Raw genomic sequence first — 17,552 nt, 5'->3', positions numbered from 1 at the left:
TCCAAACAGTGAAAGCATGTTGATGATGCATAAGATCCTTAATTTGATATATTAGTGACATCAACATGTTCTACAAGGGCAAAAGGGAAAATTCAATCTCTGAGTCACAATTTCTACTAGATCTGTGGGTGTGTATGATTACATTTTTCTTGACACTGCTGCTTCTCCCAGCAGAGGGAATGGTGTGAAAGGGAGTCTTTCAGGAACTGTTGTCCAAGTAGTATGTAGCCATGTGATTTTTAAATTCCATGATAATGGAGCCGAGTACTCCCCACATTATGTTTGCAACGCCTTTACCCAGTCTTCTTCGGACTGTTGATATATTACACCAGAAGTTTTGCATGCAAATTTGATTGACTAATTAGCTCTGATGTAACCTACCACTATTTAGTCTCACTGCGGTTAAGTAAAATTAACTAATAGTAATAGATAATAAACTTAACTTTTAATTTTCTTGAACTGAGGATTAATATAGGAATTCAAGTGCTTTTAAAAATAAACTTCAAGAATGTATAATATTTTCTATTTGAGGTAATTACTGGAAGAAAACTGACATATGCTAAATGGACCAACACTTTTCTTAAAGGAGTACAATTTTAATTAACTTGAACTCAGATTAATTAACTACCTTGTAATTTCTCAGAAAAATTAATTGTCCTCACAGGCTGCATGGTAATTTCGGGGATAATGCACTACATTCATCACTTAGAACAAAGAAGTCCTTACAAGATGGAACTTGGTCAATACCAGTAGTGTCACAAATGAGATTCTCTCTGAGACTTCTCTAGGCTGAGAGTCCTGTCTGTCTCAACCTTTCATCATAGGGAAGATGCACCAGTCCCTTAACTTTCTTTATGACCCTTCCCTGGACTCTCTCCAGTAGCTACATCTCTCTCTTGTACTGGTGCACCCCATGCTGGACCTAGTACTCCAGGTTTGCTGAATAGTATCACCTGGCACGTTTGCAAATAACACAGAATCAACTATGTTGAAAAGGACCTTGAAGATCATCTAGTCCAACCGTTAAAATACAAAGCTTTGAGAATTTCAGTTCAGTTTATCTGTTAGCAAGTTGAGTAATACACAGAGACAGGTCAATGACAAAGCCCTTTGGGAGGACCCAGTTTGATTCAGTAGTTCTGGTTAGGCAATGACCACAGATAACTGTTCTCCAAGTATAATCATAAGGCCATTTTGGCCTTCATTCTTATCAGGTTTTCACTTAGAACCTATTTCCTAGAAATCTGTATTGAAAGTCAAGGCATACAACTTCTGGAATGTATTCACTTCCCTATTCATAGATGTCCAGTAACATTTTAGGCAACATAAAATCTGCTGCCTGGCCTCCAGCTGTCAGCTAGAAGACAGTATATCTCCCTTGGGCTGTAAGTCATATCTGCCAGCCTTGTATGGTTGTCTTGGATGCCTTCATGGTCATCAATAGTATATTTAAGCAACTGAATCCCATCCCTTATCCCTTAGACTTTTAAACTTGTTTTTAAAAGGATTTTAGAAAGATTTTACATTATTAGCTCTTGAGAGCTCTTAGTTGTTCTCTTGTAATCTTCCAGGTGTTATGTACTTTAATTATTTATCCCAGAACTTTCCTAAGGAGTGAAGTTAAGCTGTCTGTTCTTAAGTCCCTGGTCCAGATTTTCTTTTTTTTTTTTTTTTTTTTTTTTTTTTTTCTTTTTTTCCTTTTTCCCCTTTTTAAAAGAATGTCACTATACTTTCTATTTCTTGTATTCTAGGACCTCATCTGTCTTCAACTTATCAAGTATTCTGGATAGCAGTAGACACCAAAATAATAATTTGATCCTGAAATAATAATGTAATGATCCAAATATAAAAGAAGTCAGTAATTTGTTGTAAACAAATTGTTTTCTCCTTTCCCTTTACCATAATTGCTTTCCCATGTCACTGAATCCAGCACTGGCACTACAGCTATGAGCATGTGGCCCTATCTGCTGGATTTTGGATACATCCTTACTTCTCTGGCATGGAGCATTACCTTTCTGTAGAATAAAAACCTCAGCTGCTATTCACCAAGTGTTCTTAGCAATATTAAAATTATTGTAAAGTATAACACAATTTTAGATTTAGATATATGCAGTTATACTGAATCCTGGTAGTAGGCACCTTTTTGTCTGCATGTGTGTTGTGGTTTAACCCCAGCCAGCAAGCACCACCCAGCTGCTCTCTCACTCCTCCCCTCACAGACAGATGGTGAAGTGAATTGGAAAAAAAATAATATTTGTGGGTTGAGATAAAGATAGTTTAATAGGACAGAAAAGGAGAGGATAATAATAACAATAATAATAATAATAGAGTAGACAAAACAAGTGATGTACCATCTGCTGACCAATGCCCAGCCAATCCCTGAGACGCAGTGTTCCCCGCTAACTCCCCCCAGTTTACATACTGAGCATGACATCACATGTTATGGAATACCCCTTTGGTCAGTTCGGGTCAGCTGTCCCAGCTGTGCGCCCTCCCTGCTTCTTGTGCACTCCCAGCCTCCACTGCCAGGGTGGTATGAGAAGCTGAAAAGTCCTTGACTTAGTATAAACACTTAGCAGCAACTAAAACATCAGTGTGTTATCAACATTATTGTCATCCTAAATCCAAAACACAGCACTGTACCAGCTATTAGGAAGAAAATTAACTTAATTCCAGCTAAAACCAGGACAATGTGCCTTCCTGGCACCCACAGTCTTCGCAAATGCTAACTTATTACTAGGGTAGCACTATTTTTTACTGTTTTGAGGCAGTAGACAACAAGCAGTTTGCATCCAAGTAATGACCTACCAGTAAGATCTTTGCCATTTATGCTTTAAATGTATTTTTACTGAATAGACCTTTAAGAAATCAATGAACAGCTCTGAAATGGTCATTTTTCAAATGGCTAATCTCTTCTTCAGCTTTTCTATTGTATCAGATATCAGGATCATTTAAGGCTGAAGCACAAACTACTTTTCTCTCTCAGAAAATCTTTCATTTCTTTTTTTTATCTCAAGTTTCAGCTTCAGCTACTGGGTTTAAGGCAGCCCTTGGAATTTAAATACCAAATACCTTCCAAAGGATTTTGAATTCCTTACAAAGACACAGAAAATGAAATTAGGTTTAAAGATGATAATTATAAGCACCTATATCTTGTAGCTTTCATGTACACAGAACTCCCATTGATTTCAATATAGATTTATTTTTGCCATCTGTGTCACCAATAAGAATAATTTTAGTCATAGGTTTTATGGAATATGAATTGTAGATTTAGTCCTGATATCTTCAGGGAAGAAAAAAAAAAAGAAAAAGAAAAAGAAAAAAGAAAGGTAGTATACCAAAACTCTCGACCAGTTTTCATAGCAAAGGAGCATCCTCCATTTCTTAGTGGTTCCTATTAATACCACTTCTGCTCAGCAAGTGAAACATTAAAGCTAAAACGACGCTTGAAGTAATCGGATATTTGATTTTGCATAAGAGAAAAAGACAGTGATATTTGTTACCTATATATATATATATCTATATATCTATATATAAAGATCTTGAGTCACTTTTGGGTTTTATTTTTACTTTATTTTTAAGTATTAAATATTTTCCAGAGTCAGAACAGTCTTTAAATATTTAAAGTAAACCTCTGGAAATTGAATCACCTCTACCTTTTTAATTGCATATGCTAGCCACTTATATCTTTTGATGTGGCTTTTGGAATCTGTTGGTCTCTCTCACACTGATGGTAGTGTAGAAATGTGTAGTGTAGCTAATAACCTTGTGCTATAATGAGCTGGGGGTGAAGGAACTTCATGTTCTTTTGGTGCCCCAGTGGAAGCCCTGAACAGAGCTCAGCTCCCCTAGAGTACAGGTGGAGGGATTCACCTTTGGTGGTTCATTATAGATTCAGGATCTACTCCAGTGTTAGTGAGGTGGTGCTGAAATAATTTTATACTTTCACATGTGTACTACTCTACATGTGATGTGGCACAAATTAGAGCTATATATTGAGCAATTCCTTTATTTTCAGAAAAGCAATAGTAAAAGCCCTTGTCATTATGATTTTTTTTTTTTTTTTTTAAATATCCCTGAGTTGCCAGATTCCATGGAAGGTATAAGGTATTTAATTTTAAATAATCCTTAGAAAAGACAACTTGAAAAATGAGAGTTTAAATAGGTAGAATGTATTTATATCTTCAGTTCACATATTTCAGCTGTCTTGTTCTCATTAATCAGAGTCAAATGTTGCAAAAATTAATCAATTTATGAAGTCACTTCAGGAGTACACACTTGTACATTTCCTTCTTTTTATTATTTTTAAACAGGGATTTATTTAAAGGAATGACTGACAAGGTTAATGATGCAAAGGGAGTATTTTTAGAAGGGTATTTGATTGGACTTTATAATATTTCCACTATTAATTATTAAACTTTCACTGATTCCTGCAAGGTTTTTTACTATACCCTAATCTAGTTTTCAGGGAATAGTATAAAAGTTAAGAGACCTTTTATTAGATTGGATGTTTACATGTTTAAAACAGCAAATTTTTCTTTTGAGACTGTTTATAAACTGAATTTCTGGATAGAAATTAGAATGTACCTTCAATGCAGCTATTAGCTGTTCATCAGTCATGTTTTGATACATAGTCAAAGTTGCTGAAGTACATCTTACACCTTGCTATGTGTTTGTGTAGCACTAAAGCCAATTTTTAATCTTTTTAAAGTTTTTGTCCATGAAAACACTGGTGAACTGGAAAAACAAAGCATATGCCATACAGGCTTTCCTAAATCAAGATGTATAATGTACTGTTATGTTATACTAGTATCTAGTCTAATAACAAATTTTGTTATAGAAGGAAGTGAAATATAGGGAAAGATGTCTCAATAAAGACTTATCAGTTATGTTGATTGCAGCCATTCTTCACCTCTCAGAAGACTCAGAGGAACAACCAGTGCATCTGAGGATTTTTCCTAATCTTTCCAAATTCTGTGCTGCTGGAGGCCATGCATTGCTCAAGCAACAGGGTAAATGGACATAATCCTTGTTGCAAAAAACAGGTTTCTGTTCAGGTTTAGAATACTCTGAATACAATAACTTTAGGATGGATTAAGGGTGAGTAAATCTGGTAATCTAGAGAACCTAAAAATAGATAGAAGTGCTTTATATGTAGATGTATGTGCATACAGAAAACACAACTGTCAGCAAGCTTTTAATGAGGAGTAACACACTATGTATTCATTCACATAGGGTTGCCAGTTAGAAGCGTACTTTCAGGCAGTGTATCTTTCAAGGTGAAAAATAAGTATAATAACGAACTTATCTCATTATTAGATCTTCCATAGATATTTCAGTCCTGTGCATTGTAAAAAAAAAAAAAAAAAAAAAAAAAAAAAGAACCTCGAAAGAACCAACACTATTACAGAAAGAAATAAATTCTACAGATAAAAGTGAAGCATTGTGATACCTAGTTTCCACAGACCTAACACAAATATTGAATCAGAGACTGAGCCAATTAAAGGTGCAAAGTCCTCATGCTGTACAAGTGAAGAGCTGCAAACTGGGAAGCTAAAATAAGAGATGTCAAACCAATATTTATATGTATAAAGAAGCATATGCAACAATCTGAATAGGTAAATAATTTTCCCTGGAAATAGCAGAGACAAGACATATTCATGGAAATATCCTAGCCTATTTGTATTGCAAATGTGAAAATGTATATCTTTATTTTAATGTATTTCCTTTACACAAAGAAGGGGAAAGGAGGAAGACTGACATTCATCTGGTAAGTACTGAGATCTGGCCTCTCAGAGTCTAATCTCAAATTCCATCAAATTTTGCTTGTAACCTCAGTGGATTTTTGGATAGGGCCCCCACCATATAATTTTATCAAGTCATCTCTCCGTGTTTAAATAATTGTAGGAGGCCCAATTCTAGTATATGGTGAGCTCACAAATATGTTGATACTATGTATTCCATGAATGGAATATATTTTTAAAGTATTGAACTGTGATACAAGTAATTATTCATGCAATTTTGTCTATTACATGTCACATCTCTAATTTATCAGAGAAATTTCAGCATAAGTCATATGATGATAAGTAACTAAATCTTTCAGCAAAGTTATGTTTATTCATCAGCCTAGTAAAGGGTTTAGTTGTTTGTACATGAGTATGTTTTGATTCTGTTATTTCTGATTATGGACATTGATCCTCACTAAGATCATATCCAGGAACTAGACTAGCTCACACCAGTTTAGTAAGTGTTCGCATTGGCAGACAAATGAAAATAGATCAGTAAGTCATCATTTGCAACAAAGATCCTAACCTTTTTTGATGCTGGACATCAACAGTCAGTGGATACGCCCAGAAATTTTGTTGTGCTTCTCTGGTTATGCACGTGGCCATAATTCAGATATCCAAGTATAAGTTTTAAAACTGAAAGGGAAAAGAAAAATTTCTTTGGTTTAAATTGGGAAGACATTGGAAGAGACTTAAGTGAAATAATAGTCAGAGGAAACCAATTAAGATATAAAGTAGACTGATGAATTTTCAAGGTGTTCTTCATCTAAATAGAGAGACAAAAATGAAAGCTAAGTGGTACCCCAGAAGATGCTGCACTTACAGAACAAATGAAAGACATGCAAAAAAAAAAAAAATCTGTTGAGGTGTTGCATCTCTAGACTTAGTCATTAGTTTTATTATTGATTCTGTAAAAAATATTGCTATTAATATGGATATGGTAGCGGATAAGTATAGCAGGTGATCTGGGAGGTGTCTTTGGAAGTCCCACTCATGAACAAGCAGACATGGGGCACTGACAGATGTGCTGAGTGAGCTCCAGCTGCAAGTAAGGAAGGGAATTCACAGTACATGAACCACCGCAAACAGGTAGATGCCAGAATTATAATTTTGTCTGGAAATAAGGCTAGAAACCTTTGTAAGGATCCATAAAGGAATTGAGAGAGTATCTCTGTTTACTTGAAGATCCCCTATAAAGTAGATTCTGAACACAACTAACCCCAGAGTCTTCTGTTTATTGCAAAGCAGGTTATGTTTTGTAGGCTGAGAAGACTCAATGATCTGAGGAGAGGCAGATGAATTTGACTGAGAGTCTGGCAACCACCAAAGAAAGAAATTGTGTCCAAAACAAGTATGCCTTAGCAAGAATGAGAGGTTTTTCCAGTTTAGTTTTTTATCACGTGATCTTTGTCTGCTTTCTCTCAGGTCTTTTAAGAGCATTCATGTCTGAATTTGGTTTGGAAGTAGAGCTGGTCCATTTATAGTGATAAGTTAAAACCATAAAATACAACCATGATGGATCAAAATAATTTTGACGCAGTTTTGTATTGAAGGATGTTGTTAGAAGACGTGATGCACAGCACTTTGTGCAGAATCTTGATGGGCAAAACTTCAGCTAGCTGAATACCTCTGTGTTTGTTCAGTCATAGTGAAAAGGAGATATACACAAGCTTTACATTTTCTTTTGTAAAAGGAAGATCTCCAACACTCCTGATATATGGACACATGGAACAATAGTGTGGACAAATGTAAAATTTGAATAGGATTATTTTTAAGCAGAATTTAGGAATGTAATGGAATTGCTTAAACATTATTTCTGCATGTATAGACCATAAATACTAAGTCAGGAAAATTCCTGAAAAGTACCTTTTCTATGCCCAGCACATTTGTTTTCAAAACGAAAAGTCTGAAAAAAATCAGATTTAATAACAAATATGACTATTACTGAAAATTATGGTGTGGTTAATAATATACCTGGAAATAGTAAATAGTGACCGCAATATTTGCAAAGGAAGTTATCTTGAAAAATTCACTGTCTAGGTCATCTTAGAGTAAGTCATGGAAAATAATGGAATTTTACCAGTATTTATTCATTTATAGGGTATGTTTTGTTTCATGACATAAAGTGAATGGATGCCAGTGTTATTGTCTTAGTGAAGTTCAATTGTAATGCATGCTGCATCACAGGCTTTTACCTTACATAAGACTATACCCAAGTTTTTATTTATTTTCTATAGTTCTGTAATCAGTCATCCACAGTATTTTATTAATTTATGGCTTCCCTCACATAGTCCTTGCTTCAGTATCTTTCATTTTATAATTAAATAAAATTTTACTGGGCCATGTCTGGAAGCTGCTTGGGTCTAATAAATTTATTAGGTTTTCCCTGATGAATTTTGGAGCCTTTACTTCTTCCACTGAGATGGGCTTACATGGATCGATTAAGTGCAGTCATTCCCTAAGTGGAAAATCAAATTAAATGCAAGCCAGAAAACAGAATGGCTAAACTGTGGCACTCTGAAGTGAGGTTGGAGTAAGTATGTGAGGAGGGCAGTCATCCTTGGAAGATGCCACTATGCACTTTTCCTTTTCTTTCTTACCTATAATCTGATGCCAAAAATATTGGCAACTTTTGATGCATTAACTTTGTGTTGCTGCTGTGAATACAGCTGACTTGCTGATCATACCGGGGGAAAAAGCTTGGCTGTACCTTACCTCCTCCTACAAAGAAGTACCTGGAGTATTTTGTTGAATCCTGCTGGGAAAGGCAATGTGTCTCTTGGCAGTGACCCAAGAAACCACTTAGTGCAAAAGGAATTCCTGTTTTGTTTCCTTGACATCTGTAAAGGACGGGCAAACCCAACAGTGGGACCTCTGACTCAGTGTGCTGGCTTGCATGGGGAATCCTGAAAGCATTTTCTGTGCATTGTGTGAAACAAAATTCTCAAATTATATATCCACAAAGAAACCAACTGAATATAATCCCAGTTTATGTATTTCATTGAATTTTAATTTTTTTTAAAAAAACTTATTCTGGAAAATTTTCACTATTAAATAAGTAGCTGTTAAATATTTAGGACATGTTCAGATATGACACAGTATTTTTGAATATACATGTGAATAAAAGCTTAAAAAAGAGAGAGAAATAAATTTTATAATATTTCCCTGTATTTACTTACTACACCAAGCACTGTGCATTGGACAATACTGTAAATCCCTCAATAAATTAATAAAATTTTTTGATTCCCACAGTGAATTTTTTTACCCTTTGTTTTGTTCATAAATTCTGTATCTGTGAGTGTAAGGATTTAGGGCTCGTTGGACTTCAGCTGAGATGCCTAAAGCTCTGTGGCAAGTTGCAGAAATTCAGAGATATTATCCACTGATTAGAAGGCAATGTTTTAATATGGGGTTTGAGGTCAACTGCTTTTTCATTTTATTTGACATCCTCCTTGTTTGCCTTTCTGGCATCATGCCGCATGAGCTCTCACTGAAGCTTCTCTCTTTGCTCACTAGAAATAAATCTAGGAAAGAAAAAAATAAAAGCCTCTTATTGTTTATAAATGACAGGTCTGCAAAGAAAGGTGATGCAATAGATGTCATTTGGATGATAGAGCATCAGAGATCAGTGGATATCACTGGAAAAATAACCATACATTTACAAAACCAAAATGCAATATTCTCTATAGACTTCTTAACATTACCCATTTTTTAAGGCATAAAATAGATTATTAAACAGTGCTTCTGTATTAGGAGAAATCAATTGATTCTTGTCATTTATAAAAGCAATTCACGTGCAACATGGAAATTGAGAACTGGTTGTTTGCTTGTCTGTTTTTCACAACTTTATTATACCCAGGTATAGATGACCTAAATGGAAGATGAGTTTGTTTTGACTTAATCACCCAGACAATTGAATTTTTATCACAAGTTTACTCATAGTTTGGAGTTATTTATTGTTTGGAAACTCAGCCCCAGCTTCTGAGAAGTTGCTGTTCAAAAAAAAAAAAAAAAAAAAAAAGAGAGACAGAGACACTGAAGTACACTGAAGTAGAGCTCCTTCTGAAGTTACAGTATTGTCACCAGTGTTCTGCAAATGTCTGGCACAGTGGCCTCAACTGCAGGTTAAACAAAGGAGTCAATAGCCACAAATGTGTCAGTGATTTGGGATGCCTGATTTTCTGGGCTAAGTAGAGATCCATTGTAAATCGGTCCTTTTTCTAAAGCTTGAGAAGAACACTGGTAAAATGAGGTACGCAGAAATACCTCTGAAACTCTTTAGGGATCTAATCAAAAAATCTGAGGGTCTCAATTAATTTAAAAAAGACCCAAGTTAACCCCATGCCACAGTGTCATTTAAGTACTAAACTCAAATCAAATTACCCTGTAGTGGTTATATTCTACATGCTGAAAGCAGAGATGTTCTGTTTCCAAAGAATATTTTCACTTAGCAGTGAACGGTTACTCAAAATTAAGCAGAAAAGAAGACTGAATAATGCGTAAAATCTGTGACACAAACAGGAATATAATCCCCTTTCTAGCACCCTTGTCTAATACTTTATACATAAGATCATCTTTTGCTGTCAAGATAATTTATCTAAAAATGGAATATTAGAACTAGAAAAGATGGAAAGGAAATCAACAGACGTATGGAATGGTTTCTGTATAAGGAATAATTTTACAAGAGACAAGGACTCTTCAGACTGAAAGAGAGAACACTGAAGGAAGTATATGATAGAAGCCCGTAAAATCAGGACTGGGATGAAGAAGACAAATGTTTCTCATAAAAAAAAGGAGGGAGTGATTGTTAAATGGAACAAATGTTTATTCACATAACTCGTAGATAAAGAGTGGATTATGTCACCACAGAATGTTGTGACATTAGACTGGTTCTAAAATCACACACATTGAGAAAAGAAAAAACGATCAAGGGCTATTAAATATAAATATTTTAAACACAGACATTTATAAAGATTAAATTTATTAAACTGATATTTAGTATTTAATCTGTCTCAGAAAGTCCATAAACCATAGAAAGCTGGAAGCTGCCAAAGAATCCAGCATAATTTGAGTGCTCTGTCCTTGAATGCTTCTCCAGGTATTCTCTCTTGGCCACCCTCAAGATGTGGGGTGCTGGGCTAGGCAGACCTTTGGAACTCAATAGGAATGATTATCAAGGATACTGATCACCCATTAAGCAATTAGAGTGAGAAATTTAAATGTTTAAGCCTAAATGTTTGAAATTAAATATGGAATGAGATAGTATAGCAATTATTATATCAATAATATTACTCTGTATGACAACCCTTATTTATCATCTATGTGACCTATAAAATACATGTTTATTTAGTTACTGCAATTATCTTTCCAGGTCTATGCAGTGATACTCCGTGACTATTTGAAGACCCTTTATGTGGACTCTTACTCAATTCTTAGTTGTCTAAAAAATTATCTAAATTTTCAGTATTGGATATCGGATATAAGAAAAATATCCATGGGATTGTATCAGCTGTTCTTCCAAGAACTATTTTTTATTGCTCTTTCCAAATATAGATTAAGGGAGAAAACTCTAGTGTTTTGTGACATTGATTAGGTTTTTTGAATTAGTTCTGAGAACTTTGTTGGAACTCTAAGGCTTTGTTCTTTAAATTACTTAGAGCTTGCAGTATAATGGGTTTTGCCTAGCTCACTATACCTATTCCTTTCAGAAGCAGGTTTTGAGGGAAAAGCTATAGAAAAGGTGATGATCCTAAAACAAATGGGATAACATTCTGTAAAAGCCTGACATCTTCATCGCAGCCCTGATTTTTGTCTTCTATCATCTACCTCCTTTTTATGAAATAAAACTGGCCATAGATAAGAATGTTTTTGAGTTGTAATACTGATATCTATTTGTTGAATCCAGTTAGTCCTATAGCCTTTCTTAGAGTCTGACCGAGATAGGCTGCCTAGGGCAAACAGAAAAGCAGGCACACAGTGATGCATCCCAGAACACTCTCCAGGTCTCTAACAATTTGCTGCTCAGGGACTGTCTGACCCAGGGCCGTCTGTAAGTGTATATTTAATAATTCATGGTGGTCTTCCACTTTTGTGAACTTGTTCTGTTTTCCCTTGGCGATGTTTAGCTTTTTAGCATCCACAACATTATTTCCTCTCTTGGCATTGTCCCCGCCATTCACCACTTTCAAGAGTATGATTATTGTGCTCAACACATGGTACAAAAGAATATATGGACATATATACCAAACACTTTAAGTATGACTGACTGTAACAATTATGTTGAACAACACACAGTGTTTCAGGACAGTAGTGTTTATCTTCGCTGTCAAAAGTTCACTTTCCATCACCACTTTCCATATCTGTCTTCTGAAGCTGTTAATCCACTAAGCAGTGAATTTTTTACATTTTTTTGTTTCTTGAAAACAAACTTGGGTAAAGGCAGGCACTGAAGTTCATCTTTGTGCTCAGTTACATTATATGTCTAACTAGCTCCTAGAAGATTAAAAAGTAGCAGAATAATGACTTAAAACTAAACAAACCAGACTCCTGCCTCTAAATACGTTCTTCCTCTGCCTCTGGGAAGTTGTGCAGTTTTATGCAAGAGAACTGAGACAAGCATCTGAAATGAAGTGCAATATGTAACTTTCAGATGTAGTTTGAGAGGTTGTTGAGGCCCATCACTGGAATATTGTTCAGCCCATCAGAACATTTATTTGACAGAGACAGGACTTTTTGTCACGGTTGTAAAGTAGAAAGCTTTTAGAACTTAAATATAGCCAGCAGCTAAATGCTTTAATCTGAAGTTTAAAAGAAAGGACAGGACAAAGCTGAGTGAGAAAGTCTTGGATAAAACAGCCTTATTATCTAGTAGGTTTAATTTAAAGGTTATACTTCAAATACTGTTTGCAATATTCTGAGACTATTAAATGCATATTTGCCAAGAAATTTTGTAATAATTCTTCCATGTGCTTTTTCTGTGTAAAGGATTTTACATATGCTAACACTGGATTTTGCTTTTGGATTATTGCTGACTTTTCGTATGGTCGTAAAATGACCAAATTCTAGCTTATTCTTAAAAAAATAATATATGCGGGGTTTTGCAAAGGACAGTATAATACACATTGAATTCTAGGTAATATTATATACCTATCTCCTTTTTGCACAAGCAATATTATGTCTACAATTATTAAAAGTCTAGTGTTTATATTATAGAAAAATAGATCATAGTAAAGAGTTACACATTTCAAATGGCAACCCATATCTGAGTTCCAAACATGTTTGAGTTAAAAATATACCTTTTAAGCAACAGCAGGTGTCTTCTTTCTCCCCATACATTCCTAAACATGAAGCTTAGCAATTTGGCTTTTATAGATGAGAAGAAAGAATATTTCACTTCTGCCCACGTGATATGTACTTCAGCATTGCAGATCTCCAAGATTTTATATAAATCTGCTTATGTATGTGTATGAGAATACAAAGATCAAGAAAATGAAAGATGGCAGGAAAGACATACCTAGTTTGTCCCTGCTGATTAGCTCCAACTTCTTCTAGAATATAGGATGGAAAAACCTTTCTTTGGGGCTTAGGAAATGAATGAATAACTAACTTCTGATAAAGGAAAAAGAGATTTTTAAAACAAAAAAGTCAAGATTTTGCTACATCTCTCATTAAAGAATCTTGCAGTTCTTCCAGTATTTAATTTCAAATATATAAAATAACTATGCAAAAATATATTTTTAAAAAATTTTCTCCTTATGCTCATAGGAAACATTTGTGATTTGAAACCGATAAGCAGTTTGGTCTGGCAAAATTATGATTTCAAAAATCTCATTCTTACATAAGTATTTTCTTGGACTTTCTTGAAAACTCTTCATCTTTCCATAATATAAAAGGAGTGGATTGTTTATACAAACGCTAATCTTGCTCCAGTGCAAATGCATGCTAATACTGGTGTTTCGGAAGTAGTTTTATCTGCCGTCTCTTTGGGTACCCACTGCTTTTTGCAGGTTCATAGAGAGAATGTGTCGGGGACTTCATATTATCAAAGTAATTTCAAATGTCACTGGAGTAGTGGTTCAATAATTCAGTTGTTTCAATGGCAGGAGTAAGCAAAGAGATGCAGAGGCTGAGGAGCTTCCATCCTCACACATTTCTATGTGGCATAGGCAGTGGTTGTGCTGGCAAAAGCAGGCAAATGAAGGGACTTCAGATCTAAAACCTACCTTTTTCTAAAATCTACTTTTTCCTTCACTTCAAAACCATTTGCTATCTTTACCTATTTCTTAATCATTAGTATTGAAAGGCCAATTATCTTTAGAAAACAAAAGAAAATAAAGCTATTGGAAATTTCTGGAGTGATTAACAGTGGGAGAACACAATGACTTTCAAATATTTACAGATTTTCCTCCCTTTTTAAGAGAGAGAAAAATATCAAAGACGTCACTCAGGATTAGAAGAAATGTTGAGTTAGATTTGAAATTAAGTTATTCAAAGTGATTAGGAGGAAAATACTGCTTTATATTAAAGCATATCTTCTGTAAAATAATCTTAGCAGGAGACATGATCAAATTCCTTGTCAGGCATATTTATTTTTTTTTTATTATGGGGACAAACAGTGGAAAACATACAGTAAAATAGAGTTCTTCAGTGTCAGGACCCAGACTGAGGGTCTTACAGTCTTGTCATGGTTCTACACAATATACTATAGAAAAATTACTTCCCCCTGCTCTATTTTATCTAATCCAAAATAGGTGACACTAGAAAGCAACATGCTGTTCCCTAAACTTCATGTTCTCGTCATCTACCAGGTAGGCATATTTTATTTTCAGTTCCCTTCATTTTACTTCTTAGAGGTTCACTCAGGAGACACTGTTAATGTTGACTAAGAGCCTGCTGTCACTGAGCTCATGCTGATAAAGACAGAAGAGAGACGGGCTGTTCTGAAGCTTGTTTGAAGATTAAATACATCTCACATCTAGACTCGAAGGTTTTGACTTTGAAACCATGAGAAGGTGCAATGACTCAATGTGAATCAGATATGAGGCAACCATAGCTGCCTTCCAGCATTAGGGAGCATTAATTTAGGATGCGGTTACACAAACTTACCTATTTCTAATGGAAGTTAAGTTCCTCAAGCAACTACAATTATAATACTTGGAACAAGAGAGTTGTAGAGTTATCCAGAATATATGAACATTATGTCATCTTTCAACTGGTATTCAGAGTGAAGAACTGATTTACTTTTTTTGGGAAAGTTAGAAATGTAAGAGGTAGAGATTGCTATAAAACATCCAGTGAAAGTCAGCACTGATGTAGTGCTGTTCTGTTTTCATTATCTGCCTTATTAAATTCACAGTATCTTTTATCTCTTATCTATGAATCAAAAGCTGGAGATAAAGACTCCCAGCTTCTATTGGTATGAGCCAGAAACAGTAATCTTGTTTGTATTGCTGGCTACAGATGATTCACTGTTGCATCTACAATGAATACCAAGCTTCAAGGGCAGAGTATCAGACCAAACACAAGCAATAAATATATAATTCTCCTTTACTGACAACCAAAATAGTACTCACATACATGCTACCATGTGTTATCACAGTGATCAATTCCTCATACCAGATGCTGAAGTAAGGTGTCAGCCCAAGCCATTTTCATTGTGGATTCAGTCTAAAGACCACCCAGTCTATGCTATTAGATATGCACAGGTTTCATAGGTTGGTAAGCAATTCTTTGATATTTCACCAAATAGGTAATTTGAACAGACGTTCCTGCTGTTCCTAATTATCCCTCAGGATTCAAGTTTTCTGACAAGATTTTTCTCAACTCTTTTCTGTGTTGCTCATTATGCTTCAGCCATACATACGGCCTTGTTTTGTCATAGGTTTTGTTGTGCCCTAGGTATTATTTGTGTTCAGGTGGATCAATAATTGACCACCTATATTTACAGTCATAGATTGTTGTCAATGGCCCATACTTTCAAGAAGTTTGCATGACAGTCCTTCATTTTGCATGAATTCTGGGGTCGTTGATTGTTTGCTTTACACAGAAATGGCTTCTTAGAACGATAAGGTATATATGTATGTAATACTTCTCATTTACCTGTGTTTAACTAATTGTGACAACATTAGAAATAGTTGTCAAATTTATTTGTTTACATTTGCTTATGTCTTCAGATTACATGCAGTCTCACCTCCTTCCTTGCTGCTATGAGAGAAGTTCATTATTGGATCCCATTCAGCCTTTTGGTGTCAGCCAGGCATCCCACACTTTCTCTGCACACTAGGGAACGTGTCCTTGGTCAGCTTAAGCATTTGTGGAACTGTTTTACAGGTTTCTGTAAACGTCTCCCAGGGTCTGTATAAATACATGTATATACAAAGTCTCTATTCTTGTAATGATCCTGAAAGTCAATTATGCATTCAGGATAAATTCTTTATAGTTCAACACAGTTAAAGTATTGAGGTTTGTTTGGTTTGGTTTCTCCGGGGAAAAACCTCTGTTCCTTACTTACTTTAGGAAGGGTACACTGACTCATAAAAGGACAAAAGTAAATGTGCTGTGAAAATGATAAATAATTACTTCCAGAAGTGGGCTAGTTATTTCTAAACATTTTATTCTAATATTGTGCAGTGTAATTTCAAATTATTTTTCTCATACCTGAAATTTGAATTGCATTATTTTATAATTTTGTCAACTTAAATCATTAATAATGCTTTCAATGAAGGGATGACAAGCCCTATTTATCTTATTGTCTACTTACTACATAGTATTGGAATAGGCTATTCTTTTAAAGAATTTTCAATCAGGTGTCTTATATTTAAAGTTTCTATTTCACACCTTTATCTGAATATTTCATTCTTTTCAAACATGAATTTATTTTCAAAGGTGTTTTTCCATAGGAGTTAAAAAAAAAAAAAAAAAAAAAAAAAAAAAATCACTTTTCTAAGGGTTCCTGCAAGGGTTTTACAACATTCTCTCTGCAAGGAACAACATACTGTAATTTTGCTTCCTTGATTTCCCTGTAGGTCACCTCAAGTGGTGTAGATCCCTTTTTGCAGAGACAATCAGTTTTCAGTGGCAACTGCTGTGCTTATGAATGCAGTTCCCCTAATGAAGATATTGACTCTATTGAATATGGAGATGGCCACAGAAGCATAATGTGCATTGGGACCTTTTAGTACAAGATCATGGTTTATCAACATAGAACACTATTAAAGGGAAAATGATGTAGTGAGCAGACAGCTAATTGAGAAACTCATAAGAAGCCTTACAAGATGCAGCATGCTCTCAGGAACCATCCTGACCATTCAGAAGGACTTCATCAAGTATGAGGCTTAGAATTATTAGAGTAAGATACATAGTAAAGCAGAAAGCAGATATAACTCTTGGCTGTGTCTTGAGCAATATCATTCACCATGCAGTAGCTAAACCAACTATGGTGGTCTAACAGATTACAAGATGTAGTGTTTGAAAGATGTCAGATAATAAAAAGATATGTGGAAAGCTGTCAAAATTAGGGATAACTACTAACTTATTTTGCATCCCTAAGAGACTGTGGGTAATATATGAAGTGACATCCACTTGATAGGGTGTTCTGTGTGGTGGACTTTGAAAAGGAATTAGTATTCCCATGGGGAAATAGAGGATATTCATCTCCAGTTCAAAACAATCCTCAAAATATTACCATTCCAGGTACTGTTGCAGAGGCTTTCAAAAAACAAACAACAAACCAAAAATTAAAAATATATTATCACAACTACCTAGCAC

The sequence above is a fragment of the Athene cunicularia genome, assembly GCF_003259725.1.
Source record: "Athene cunicularia isolate RWA chromosome 1 unlocalized genomic scaffold, athCun1 chr1_part1, whole genome shotgun sequence".
Classification (NCBI taxonomy): Eukaryota; Metazoa; Chordata; class Aves; order Strigiformes; family Strigidae; genus Athene; species Athene cunicularia.
The sequence above is the reverse complement of the archived record's forward strand: the minus strand, read 5'-3'. Positions refer to the sequence as shown.